Raw genomic sequence first — 12,909 nt, 5'->3', positions numbered from 1 at the left:
ACACACACACACACACACACACACACACACACACACACACACACACCAAAACAAAAACACAACAAAAAAATCCTTGATCTCAGACTTCCAGCCCCCAGAACTTTGAGAGAACAAATTTCTGTTGTTTAAGCCAGCCTAGCAAACAAATACATCCAGAAATTCCTAGCAAAAACTCCAAGGGTCACTTGGATTGAACTTGCTTAGGCTACCCTTAGCACTGTGACCAACAGTACTGAATAACTGATTAACTGGCTTGAGTCACTCTAGACTTGCCCTGTTATCTTGAGAGGGAGAAGGGATCTGTCTCTACTCAAATCTCAGGGCTAAGACTCAGGGAGAGGGTTCTCTTAAAGTAAATCTATGGGAATAGTTGTATCCTACAAGTATCTCAACCAAGAATGCAGGCTCAGCCTGTAATCCCGCGCCTTTGGGAGGCTGAGGTGAGTGGATTGCCTGAGCCTGTGAGTTTGAGACCCGCCTGGGCAACGAGACCTCATCTCTACAATAAATCAAAAAATCAACCGGGCGTGGTAGCGCATGCCTGTAATTCCAGCTACTCGGAAGGCTGAGGCGGAAGGATCACCGGAGCCCAGCAGGTCGAGGTTGTGGTGGCCGGGAGTGGCCACTGTACTCCAGTCTGGGCGACAGAGTGAGACTCCAACTCAAAAAAAAAAAGAATGCAACTTCAGCATGGTGTTCTGGAAAAGTTCATGCAGATATGATGACTGTTAGGGAGAATTCTCCCGGAGTCACTGGAGGGCTTTGTGTAGTCTGCCAGTTAACTCCCTTGAGCAGAATTTCTGCTCTTAAAATTGGGAATTCTTTTCTTTCTTTCTTTTTTTTTTTTTTTGGAATTGGAAACTCACCCTTGTCTCCCAGGCTGGAGTGCCATGGCACGCTCACGGCCACTGCAGCCTCAACCTGCTGGGCTTAGGCGATCCTTCTGCCTCAGCCTTCCAAGTAGCTGGAACAACAGACACACACCACCACACCTGACTAGGTTTTTTTGTGATTTATTGTAGAGACGAGGTCTCACCAAGTTGCCCAGGCTGGTCTCGAACCCTTGTGCTCAGGCAATCCTCTTGCCTTGGCCTCTCAAAGTGCTGGGATTACAGGCTGAGCCACCACGCCTGGCTGGGAATTATTTTCATGTATAATTTTTGTCTTCTCATATGTCTTCCTTTAATTGTAGGTTACTTTCATACCAATGTTTTGGGCCTTCCTTGAATAACCTGAGGGTATAGCTGAAGACAATAGTAAAACAAGACTCAGCAATTTACTGTTCCCACTCTGGTGGCAAGAAGCAACTGGAAGGATTTTACTGAAGGGTTGTGTGAGGAAATGGAGATCAGTTATTGCTTACTGTCTACCAAACAATTTAATAAAACTCCTTATTGAGGATGAGCTGGGCCACTGATCCTTTCTGACCTCTTGTGCCTTTTGGCAGCACACTTCTGTGTTGGGGCTGCTCTCCCTGCTCCTATTTAGAAGCCTCAATATCCACATGGTGGGCCCCCTTCTTCCTTTAGGATGCCATTCAAATACATCTTATCTGTGAGGGTGTCTTTGACCACAACACTCTGCCTCTCTCTTCCCTGTTTCATTTTCCTCCCTTGTACTTATTGGATCTGACGTCCTATATATGTACTTGAGCACAGGTTCATAATCTGCCTCCCTGCACCCCCGATGAGGGTAGACGTTTTGCGTCTTACTTCCTGCTATGTAGTTTGTCATTAAAAGGGTGCCTAGAAAATAGAAGTCACAAGATACATTTTTGTTAAAAGAATACCTTTCTTGTCCCACTTAAGTATCTTTTCGTAAACAAGTCATGTGGTCTCTTTCTATTGATCCCCTGGTGTTTAAAAATACATATACATATGATGTTTGTGTGTACATATATACATACATACACGGATATGCATATGTACACACCCACACATATATGTATGTTCAGACACCCTAGCATTCTCTGTGACAACATTAAAGCCATCTCGTCAGTGTGACCTGACTCCTTGCCTCATTCACTTGCTGGCAGGGAGCCATGCCACGTGATCTTCCAGATCTACTCCAAACCCATCTCATGGGACTCAGCGAAGCTCTGGCTCCCTGAGTGAATGACACATACATAGGAATCCAATGTTTTCCTTGTGTCTTCTTCAGTTACTGATCAAAGTGATGTCATAGCAATCACATTTCTATATTGAAGTGTTTTTTTGTTTTTTTTTTCTGGCAGGATGTTTGCCATTCTGAGATTTCTTTTACTCTTGGAATGCATTTGCTTTTTTTAACCTTTCAAAAAGATAGAGTATGTATGTCATTGTCTTTCATGAGATCCCGTTTTATTTTGACATGGCCTGTGTGTCCTACACAAACTTGTCCTGGCCTATCTACCTCATCCGTTTGTCTCCTGTCACTCGCTTCTCTATGCTCTTACTCTTTCTATCCCTACTGGCTTCTTTTTCTTCAAATGCACCATGTGCCTTCCACCCTCTCAGAGTAGGTCAAAAGTTTGGAGTTGAGGCTGGACATTTATTTTTGTATTTGTGCTTAAAGTCTAAATCCTTGAACTGCCCCACACAGTATCCATGTTCCTCTACCACTAAGATATGTCAAAGGGCTGACAGAGAATCAACCTCATGAAACTCATTTGAAGTTCATTAAATAAAAGGAAGAAGAAGCAAAAGCCATGAATTTTATGATGTTCTTGTGGTACTCAGGCCAGATTCTCTACCAATATATGCCCTGTTCGAGTAAGGGAGCCAAGAAATTTGAATATACACAAGGAATGTATAGCATGGTTATCTTGAGTTTTTTGAGAACCGAGCAGTCTTTATTCTACCTGTTACCATACCACCATAAATGGCCACCGTCATATAAGAATAAAGCCAGCGTTACAATTACTGGTATCTACAAGGGTCCTGTTTCACATTTCTTAGATTTCAATGGCAGCTCAGCACTTTTGCTGTATCAACTTACTCAGTAGCCCAGACTGCAGCTGTACTTTGTGTGCTAGCAGTGGAACCAGAATTATTATTATTATTATTATTTTTGAGTAGAGTCTTACTCTGTCGCCTAGACTGGAGTGCAGTGGCCGCTCCCGGCCACTGCAGCCTTGACCTGCTGGGGTCTGGCGGTCCTTCCGCCTCAGCCTTCCGAGTAGCCGGAATTACAGGCACACACTACCATGCCCAGTTGATTTTTTAATTTATTGTAGAGATGAGGTCTCGCCAAGTTGCCCTGGCGTGTCTCGAACCTGCAGGCTCAGGCAATCCACTCACCTCAGCCTCCCAAAGTGCGGTATTACAGGCTGAGCCACCGAGCCTGGCTGGAACCAGCATTATTAGCAGAGGAGAATCCTCGGGGCACACAGGACTTCTTCCTATGTGCAGTTCATTTTGTTTGGAACACTCACCCTCTCCTGTTAATCCTTCCCCAGTCGTCTAGACTCCACAAACGCAATGATACTGTTTACCTTATTTACAGCTTTTATCTCCAGTGGCTAGCATAGCACTTTGTATATCGTAGACATATAATAATTATTCCATAAATTATTGAATGAATCTTATGCAGAGCTAAAATTATACAATGAGTAAAATGGACAACAGAGAGAAAATTTGACAAATGGTTTTACAGGACTTATAAATTTGGTAAGGTATCTCTATCCACTGAAGTCACGTATCTTGGCAGAAGTCAGAGAAGATATACAAATGTTTCCACTTGGAGTAAATGACTGCTAAAGTAAATAATAACATTGGAAATGGTAAAAAACTAAAATAACAACTATTTCTTTAGCATGTATCACTTGCTGGTATGTATAATAAGTAAAAATTTTCTACTTATTATAGATCAGGTATTATTATACTTAGGTATTATTATATCTGCTTTTTCTGCTGAGACACGAAGGCTTATTAAGGTTAAGGACCTTGGCAAGTTCACATGGCTAATTAGGTGCCTAACTTGGGATTTTAGCAAACTATACTTTTCCTAGTTGACAGGCAGCAGCTACTGCCGATATTTCCAACAGCCCAAGGTAATAGATTTGGCCATCCCTGTGTTCATGCTGGGATCCCTAAAGCCCTGGAGAGCGGCTCACATGATAAAACAGATGGCCCCATGACCCGAAATCGCAGAAGGGCTGGTGAAGCTGGAGCAAAGACTGCTTTGGACTTTAGTTGCAAAGCAGCACACGAGTTACAGCTGCAGGAAGGAGAGAAAGATCCACGAGAAGATGGGAGAAGGCAGCTTCCCTTATCAGGAACATCTGTTCTCTGGGAGTGCCTGGATCACACAACAGTTCTGGACTCTTCAGCTTGACCTGGATTAGAGAGGATAGTGAGAGAGCTTTCTGCTGGTATTTCAGAAGATATTCTGGCTTTCTAAATTAATGAACCAATTTCATAAATTTTCTACCTTAACTTTTTTATTCTTTTACCTTGATGAGGTTTTATTTCTGATTGTATTTGTGGTGGCTCTGGGACCAACTTTTCAAAGAAGCCTGAAATGAAAAACTGTGGTTCGGTTTAGGAACCTGAAACCTGAGTTATGTAAGACTTGAGTTTTTATCAGCGTGGCTAGACAACTTTCTGCCCATCTTGCTCCCCACTCCTCCGAATTAAATATGACTCAAAAGTAGGATCAAAGTAAAGGAGTAAGGACCAATCTTCAGTTGTGGTAAACTAAAGGGGCTGTGGTGAATTAGAGGTTAGGAGCCATGGAGAACTGAAGGTGCCTAGGAAACAAATTGAGGCAAGTTAAGGCAATTGAACCTGGTGGTTCAACTGCATAATGCTTAGGTTTTGAAGTTCTTATATTCATCATTTGTTTATGTGCCAAGTTTAAAGGAGAGGAAGAAAAAGTGAACACTCAGTAAGCAGAGATGGGTAGTGAAAACAACTCTAGTGAAAGTGAAAAAAATATAATTAGTTTGTGGGGGACATGGGGCAACAAGAAGCTTTAAGTTTGTTTGTTTATAGGTAGAGGGCAATTAATAAGTGGAGAAACTAAGGATTCGGGGTGATTAATGGAATAATACTCAGAAGGTGTGTTAGGATTTCATACTCAGAGAGAGGAGTTGGATTTGACAAAACCATTGAATGATTTTTCTTTGAGACAGAGAAAGGAGATGCTGTTATCGGTTAACCTCGTTTAGAGTTCCTTCTTCAGAAGACCCAAGGCATGTTGCTTGTTAAATCACCTAAAACACTAATTAGTCTTCGATATTGTCATGGATCATTTGAAAAATGCTTGTCTTGTAATGGGCACATTAAATCATTTACTCTTTCAATAGATTTACTTTGTATTAACATTTTGGAATACAAAGTTGAATAAGACCCAGTCTTTATTCTCAATAAGCAAATATATAGCAAGGGTGACAGGTGTAAATAGATCTTTATATATGTCTTTAATGCAAAGATCAAAGATGCACTGAGTATTACAGGCACCCTAAGGAGGGAAGGTCACCCAGTGGTGGCATGTGTATTCATGTCTGTATTTGAGTACACATGTTAATATCAGAAACGAAGTACTGGAAACAATGGTGCATGAGGTAAGCATATTTTAAAATTTTATAACATACTTTAACATTTGTGCAATACATTTATTACATAAAATATTTAAAAAAGAAAATGTAAGTAACTTTTCTCTGAAACATAGCATCATCAGAGGAAAAACTACTGGACTTAAGCCAAACTTTGATTCTCGGGTGTATGTGCGACTTTGACTCTGAACAAATTTTATCACTTCTCTGGGTATCAGTTTCCTCATCTGAAAAATGAAGAGTTTGGCCTCCAAGGTCACTTCTAGGCATGATAGTCTCAGAGTCTTTGATCTAAGTACAAATTAATATAGCACTGAGAGCATAAGTGATTTCTAATTGCAGAAGTCTGACAATTTAAAATAAGAGCCAAAATGGTCTCTGTAATTAGCTCTGACACATGTCTCCCTCTATGACAAAGGTCAGTCATTTCAATTTCCTGTCTTGCTTGCTCCATTCCCCAAAGGGGGATAACATTTCTTATACCTGCCCTTTTTTTCATGATTTTTTGGTCCAAATTAATAAGGATCTTATTTCTCTGAAGGAAACAGCTCATGTGTTGAAGGTATATTAATTCTTTTAGGCCATTAGGGCACCATTTGCTTAATTTGATTTCAAGGTGATACCCACGCACCCCATTTTCCTTGGTAAACTCATGGCATCAGCTTGAAAAGCAGAAAATCTCTTTAGAAAAAAAGAGGATAAATGATTATAGTCTCCTTAAGATATGTTGATCCCTTATTTTTTACATATGGTTTTTCTCTTTAAAACATTTATTATGATGTTACTTAAACAGACATTTAATTTACTTTCACGTATCATCTACCCGATGAGAGATATGTCACAGGCTGGAAAACTTGTGAGATTTTACAAAAGCTAAATTCTGATAAGAATTGATTCAGATTCACCTAAGAATCTTGGATGCTACTTTCCATCTTAGGGGCTTTGCTTTAGGAGATATATATGACTCAAAAGCCTTTGTTAGCAAACTGTTCTTTACTAGGAAAGAGTCAGAAATTGGACTCTGTCATTTAGTTATGCCATTTGGAGTTGTGGTATTTGCTGAATAGGTTCAAGTCAAGGAGCATCAATTTATTGCAAACTACCTCTGAGGCCCTGTGTTAAGGGATGTGAAGATGCCCAGAAAAGGTCTACAAGTTAGCAGGATAGAAATCTGCCGTATCCCTTTCGCTCTGATAAGTGTCTCGATGGTGGTACAAAGAGCTGTGGGAATTCAGAGCTGAGGCAGAAATAATGGAGAAATAGCAACCTTTTAGTGGGGCTTCACTCAGCCAGATAAAACATTCCTATTAGAGTATGAAGAGGGAAAAAAGTCTCTGGATTTTTCTTCCCCTGATTGAAAAAGGAGCCCTTAACCATGGACAGGACAGTGTGCCTATATTTAACTCCCAAATAGTGTCTAAGAGACAGTGTAATTACTGGAATTTCTGCAGACTGAAGCACTGATACATTACCACTCTCTTCCTTTCAATGGTTAACTTCTCCATTTCGTGCTCAGTTCAGGATTGCAGGACCTAGAGGGGAAATATAATCTATATTCACTTTCAGATTAAGCCATATAGACTTTCACGGAAAATAGCAATTTAGTATTCCTTCTTTTTTTTCCTCTTCTTGGATATGCCAGTCTGTAGATGAGGAACTAAAGGCTGGTAGGAGAATGAATGGAAAATTGAAGAACTGACTCACTTGAAGTCTTAGAGGGACTTATTTGGACAATTTCTGTTTGACTACTTTTCCAGAAATAATCATTTAAAGCAAATAACTAATGTTTGAAAAGAGAATAATAAAAATTTTTTTTTTGGAGTTGGAGTCTCACTCTGTCGCCCGGGTTGGATGCAGTGGCACACTCATGGTAACTCCAGTGTTGACCTGTTGGGCTCCGGTGATCCTTCTGCCTCAGTCTTTCAAGAAGCAGAACTACAGGCGCACACTACCACACCTGGCTAATTTTTTATTTATTGTAAAGAGGTATCGCCAAGTTGCCAGGGCTGTTCTTGAACCCATGGGCTCAGGCAATCCACTCGCCTTGGCCTCCCAAAGTGCTGGGATTACAGGCCGAGCCACTGAGCCCAGCCAAAATAGTTTTAAAATTGTTGAGAAATAGGGAAAGCGTGCTATACATCAGATAATGTTAGATCATTTTCCAAAACAGTTCTACCTCTTTGCAAGCTCAGTTATATATTATAAGATTCCTGTTCTCTGTCTTTTCCAACACTTGATAATATCTGACTTGTAAATTTTTGTTAATCTGATGTGTGTAAACTGGTTTCTTGGTACAGACTTAATTTGCATTCTGAAATTGAGCATTTTTTATATTTATTTTTCTTTATTTTTGACTATTATTTTTTGTCCTTTTTAAAAAATTGGGTTATTTGTTTTCTTTCTTATTTATTTATTTATTTATTTTTTGAGTTGGAGTCTCACTCTGGGCCACTGCAGCCTCGACCTGCTGGGCTCCGGCGATCCTTCCGCCTCAGACTTCCAAGTAGCTGGAACTATAGGCGCGTGCTACCACGCCTGGCTAATTTTTGATTTATTGTAGAGATGAGGTCTCACCAAGTTGCCCAGGCGGGTCTCAAACCCGTGGGCTCAGGCAATCCACTCACTTCGGCCTCCCCAAGTGCTGGGATTACAGGCTGAGCCACAGAACCTGGCTGTTTTCTTTCTTATTAATGAGTAGAAATTCTTTTTGTATTTTTTTCCGCGAATATTCAATGTGAACTTTTCCATCAATATTTATACATGATATTGGGTTGCAATTTTCTCTTTTTGTACTGTGTATCTGAGAGTTAAGTGTTAATGTTATACTTGACTCTTAAAAATGAGAATGCTTTACCTTATTTTCAATGCTCTGTAACATATCGCAGTGGAGAATTGGGACTATCTCATCTATATTCTTGATTCTAATTTTTTTTGTGTGTTATATATGTAGTTAACTCTCTTCTCTAAATTATGGTTTGTCTTTTTTATCAATAAACTAAAATTTTTAACTTTCATGAAATTAAATTCATCAGTCTTATTTTTTATATATTGTGTTTATTGTATCTTATTTTAAAAACCTTCCTTATCTGGAGATTATATTCTATACTGTCTTCTAACATTTTTATAGTTTTTCTTTTTGCATGTAAGTTTTTAATATACCTTGAAATTGATTGCTGTACATAGTAGACACTGAGTCCAATTTTGTAGTTTTCTGTAATGATAAAATCAATTATTTCAGCATTGTGTATCGAAAGTCAATACTTTGTTTCCTCACTGATCTGCCATGCAAGATCTGTCATCAATGAAGTTTCGGTATAAATGTGGATATTATTAAAACTGGCCTCCTCAGGTGTCACTAGGAGATAAAGCTGAGTTTATTGCATGTTGTGGTAAGGGGGAATGCCACTTCACAAAGTATTGGCTGTGTCTTAGCATGGGGAAAGCAAGTTCAAAATTTATTGAGAACTGGAAGTATGGTTTAAGGTTATTTTGTTGTGGGGGCTTGCTTAGTATTGGGTAAAGATCATGATACTTGAGGGTTCGTGGAAAGAATAAAGAGAGGATTTTGAGATGAGGGGTTCAAAGTAAATTGTTGATGTTTTTCATTGAAAAGTTGTGGGGTCTTTTGGAACATTCCTGTAATAAACCATCAAACCATTTGCCTTGGCAGGACAGCCCTGGGATAGTAAAGAAATGCTATGAAGATAGTGGAATGGCAGAGTCATGTTAACACTGTCAACAAGATGTGGTTACAATTCTCATTGTCCAGGCTGAATATGGAGGTAAAAGGTGTTAGTTTTCAATATATTTCTGGACTGTCTATTTGGTTATTTTTCTATTCTTGCTCTGATACAATCTTTTCTTAATCTAACAGCATTCTAGTAAGTCAGAATATCTGGTAAGATAAGGACCTCCCATCTTGTTTGTTTGTTTTCCTAAATAAGTTTGGTTTTTTTTGCTATTTTTGGCTTTTTTCATATCAATTTAAAATCAGCTTCCCAAGTTCTTAACACATACACATATGTATATACTCAAAACTTGTCAGAATTTGTTTATCTGTAGTGAGTGATTGATAAATCATGGCAGAATTGTTCTACTTATTTAGTCTTCTAGTCAATGAATATGGTATATCTCTTTATTTATGTAGGTTTTCTTTACTACTATTGTAAAAATTTCCCCTTAAGGCCTTATACATTTTTGTTAGATTTGTCTTAGCCCTTTATAGATTTTTTAAGACAATATTTTAAATGTTATTCATAAAAATTACATATTTTGAGCATTTCTTTCTGTTATATAGAATTTGAATCTAGCAATTTTGCTTGCTTTCTAATTAATTCTAAGAATTTTCTTGTAGATTTTTTTCAATTTTTAAAAAATGTAGACACTTATACCATCTGTGACTAATGGTAGTTTTGTTTCTTCCATTTCAACTTTTACAACTCTTATTTATTTTTTCTCGCTATGCTGTGCTAGATAGAATTCATTTTGATTAGAAATGGTGATTTGGGGCACACATTTTATTTTATTTTTTAAACAGGCAAACAGTTTTTTTTAAAGTAAGGGAAGTATTTAGAGTGTTTCATCATTAAGTAGAATGTTTCAAATTTTTCTTCTAGATGCTCTTCAGCAAATTAAGATAGTTTTCTATACTTCTTGGTATTCTATGCTTCCTGATTGGAAGTTAAATTGTATCAAATATTTTTCTTTTTTCTTCTCTTTTTTTTTTTTTTTGAGGTGGAGTCTCACTCTGTCACCCAGACTGGAATGCAGTGGCCTCTCCCGGCCACCGCAGCCTCAACCTGCTGGGCTCTGGCGATCCTTCCACCTCAGCCTTCCAAGTAGTTGGAACTACAGGTGTGTACTACCATGCCCGGCTCATATTTTGATTGACTGTAGAGATGAGGTCTCTCCAAGTTGCCCAGGTGGGTCTTGAACCCGCGAGCTCAGGCAATCCACTCACCTCAGCCTCCCAAAGGCAAGGGATTACAGGGTGAGCCACCAAGCCCGGCATTTTTCTTTTTTATTAGCGTAATTATGATTTATAATTAATGTAGTTAATTATTTTCTTAATCTTATATCAATCTTTATGTGTTTCAGGATAAATCCAACTCAGTCATGTTGTGTTATGTTTTTATATATTGCTGAATTTTGATGAGCTTTTTGTGAAGTTTTTTTTTAAATTTTAAACTTAAAACATTTATTTTGTAAATTTCAGAATTTTCAAATTTATATTCTATCTGGTAGTTTTAAAATTCTACTTGGTAATTCATCATAATGTTTTGCTTGATATTCATTTTTCCATCTCCTTCAAACATTTCTTCAAACATATTCAGTATGTTTAATAATTTCAATTACAGATGAGAGAAAATACCAAAAAGATTAAATAGCCTTTCAAAAGGCACACAATGCGGTGCAAATTAGATATAAACTAGACTATTTTGGAGACCATGCACTTAAACATGGTCATGAGAATCACCCAAATTACAATAAGTAGAAGTCTCTAAACTGTATTTTTAAAATTTTGATATTTTCCTGAAGATAATTGTCAGGACCATATTTTTGTTTAAAAAGATTACTCTGTCAGCAGTATGGCATGAATGATGGGACTGCATTAGAGGAAAAGACCAGTAGGGCAACTATTGCAATAAATGAAGGAATGATGACCTCAGCTAGACTAATCGTAGTGAATCTAAAGGGGTGTATGACCCACTGGATGTGGGATTAGGGAGAGAGGCAAGTTTAGTTTTTGTTTGTTTTTTAAACTTGGGAGACTGGTAAATATTAGTTCTTCTCACCAAGATAGGAATCGTAGAAGAAGGAGCAGAAGTAGCAAAAACATGTTTTATTAAGCATTATATATGTTGAATTTGCAGTTTTGGAGACTGTATTGGGGTAAAAAAAAAGTTCAATAGTTAAGTAAACAATACAGAACAGAGTAAACGCCTTTGTCCCGGTCTATATATCTCTGTCTTTTAAAAATCTCTTTGATATTTATCCCTGCCCTTTGTCCATAACTACTTTTGTACAAATCAGAGGATGCACTTTTAAATACACTTGATTTTACAATAGTCTGAGTCTAGGGAAATTGCCTGCATAAAAATCAGATGAGATGTAGATACACTGTCCCAAGATGTAACTAGATGCAGATGAAGTTATCAAGTGATTTTTTTAAGTTTACTTTCCATTTTTCAAGCTCAATTTAATCCTAGATACGAACTAAAGCTATGTTTTCCCACTCTCAAGGCACTAGAGAAATAAGATCCAATTGGTGGAATCATTCAGTTACTCGGTCGTATCTCAGAAGTAATTCTCTGTGGGTTTCTGCCTACAGAATTTCTCTAACTTTCCTTCTGCCTATATGTATTGTCTCATCTGGTAAATTTCCCTTAACAAGTTCATACCCAAACTTCCAGCCCAACGATGAATCTGTGGCTCCTCCAAACTCCCAAATTTTGTTGCAGTCTCCCACTATTCTCTAGGTTTCTGATTTCCTCTTCGGATTCTCACTTCGTTACTCAACCCTAAGGATATAGCACTCCCCAGGGTATGTATCTTGGGTTGTAGTCAGCTCCCCATTTCAAAATGCAATTTGGATTTAATTAATCTGCCCAGAGCCAGAATGGTGTTTGATTCAGCCCACTGATTTTGAGAGGGCTTTTTTGAGTATAACAAAACTTGCTTATATTTGCTTGATGTAGCATGAGGTAGTAGAAAGTTTTTTGGTCTACAGTCACGGTATTAGGATTCTGGCCCATGTTTTACTACAGTCTGGTCTGACGAGGTTTGGGAAACCATTTATTTATCTGGATCCTTGTGTCCTCACTTACCTCTTTGAATCTTCACGTCCTCATTTTGACATCCATGAGAAATTCCTCCTGATATTTTCATGCCTTCCTAGGTTTGCTAATTCCACTATAGTAGAAAATAACTGTATCTGTTTGCATTAGGATATTTACTCTCAACTAGTATCCCTCATACTCTCTGGCTCATTTAACATGCCAACAAGTCAGGCTTGTGTGGCATACTATTGAAATTTCTCTCTCATCAAAAATGTCCGTTATTTCATGTCCTAGAAATGGGGCTTCTTTCAAAAGTTAACACCACAAATATTACATCTACGTATGTTGAGGAAGATATAACCCTGCCTTTTCTCCTAAGATTTTCTAAAAATTTATGAGAATTAATAAATGCAAGTGGTATCATCGTGATCATTGTAAATAAAAATTCTGCTTCTCTCTATGAATTGCTTAGAATTTTATTTGGCTGATAATTGGGTATAGCTCACTGAGTATATTCAGTGTATAAGTGAATATTACCTAGTGATAAATACTACAATTTGTATATATATATATATATATATTTTTTTTTTTTTT

General features: G+C 38.0%; 1 pseudogene; it reads left to right on the top strand.

Moving 5' to 3' along the window:
• The first annotated feature begins 4,935 nt into the window (after window positions 1–4,935).
• LOC103258777 overlaps window positions 4,936–12,909 on the top strand; it is an 11,901-nt pseudogene continuing 3,927 nt past the window's right edge.

Source organism: Carlito syrichta, unplaced genomic scaffold (genome assembly GCF_000164805.1).
Source record: "Carlito syrichta isolate Samal-C Ts95f unplaced genomic scaffold, Tarsius_syrichta-2.0.1 Scaffold302362, whole genome shotgun sequence".
In the NCBI taxonomy this organism is placed as follows: domain Eukaryota; kingdom Metazoa; phylum Chordata; class Mammalia; order Primates; family Tarsiidae; genus Carlito; species Carlito syrichta.
Note: the sequence above shows the minus strand (reverse complement) of the source record. Positions and strands in the feature narration are given on the sequence as shown.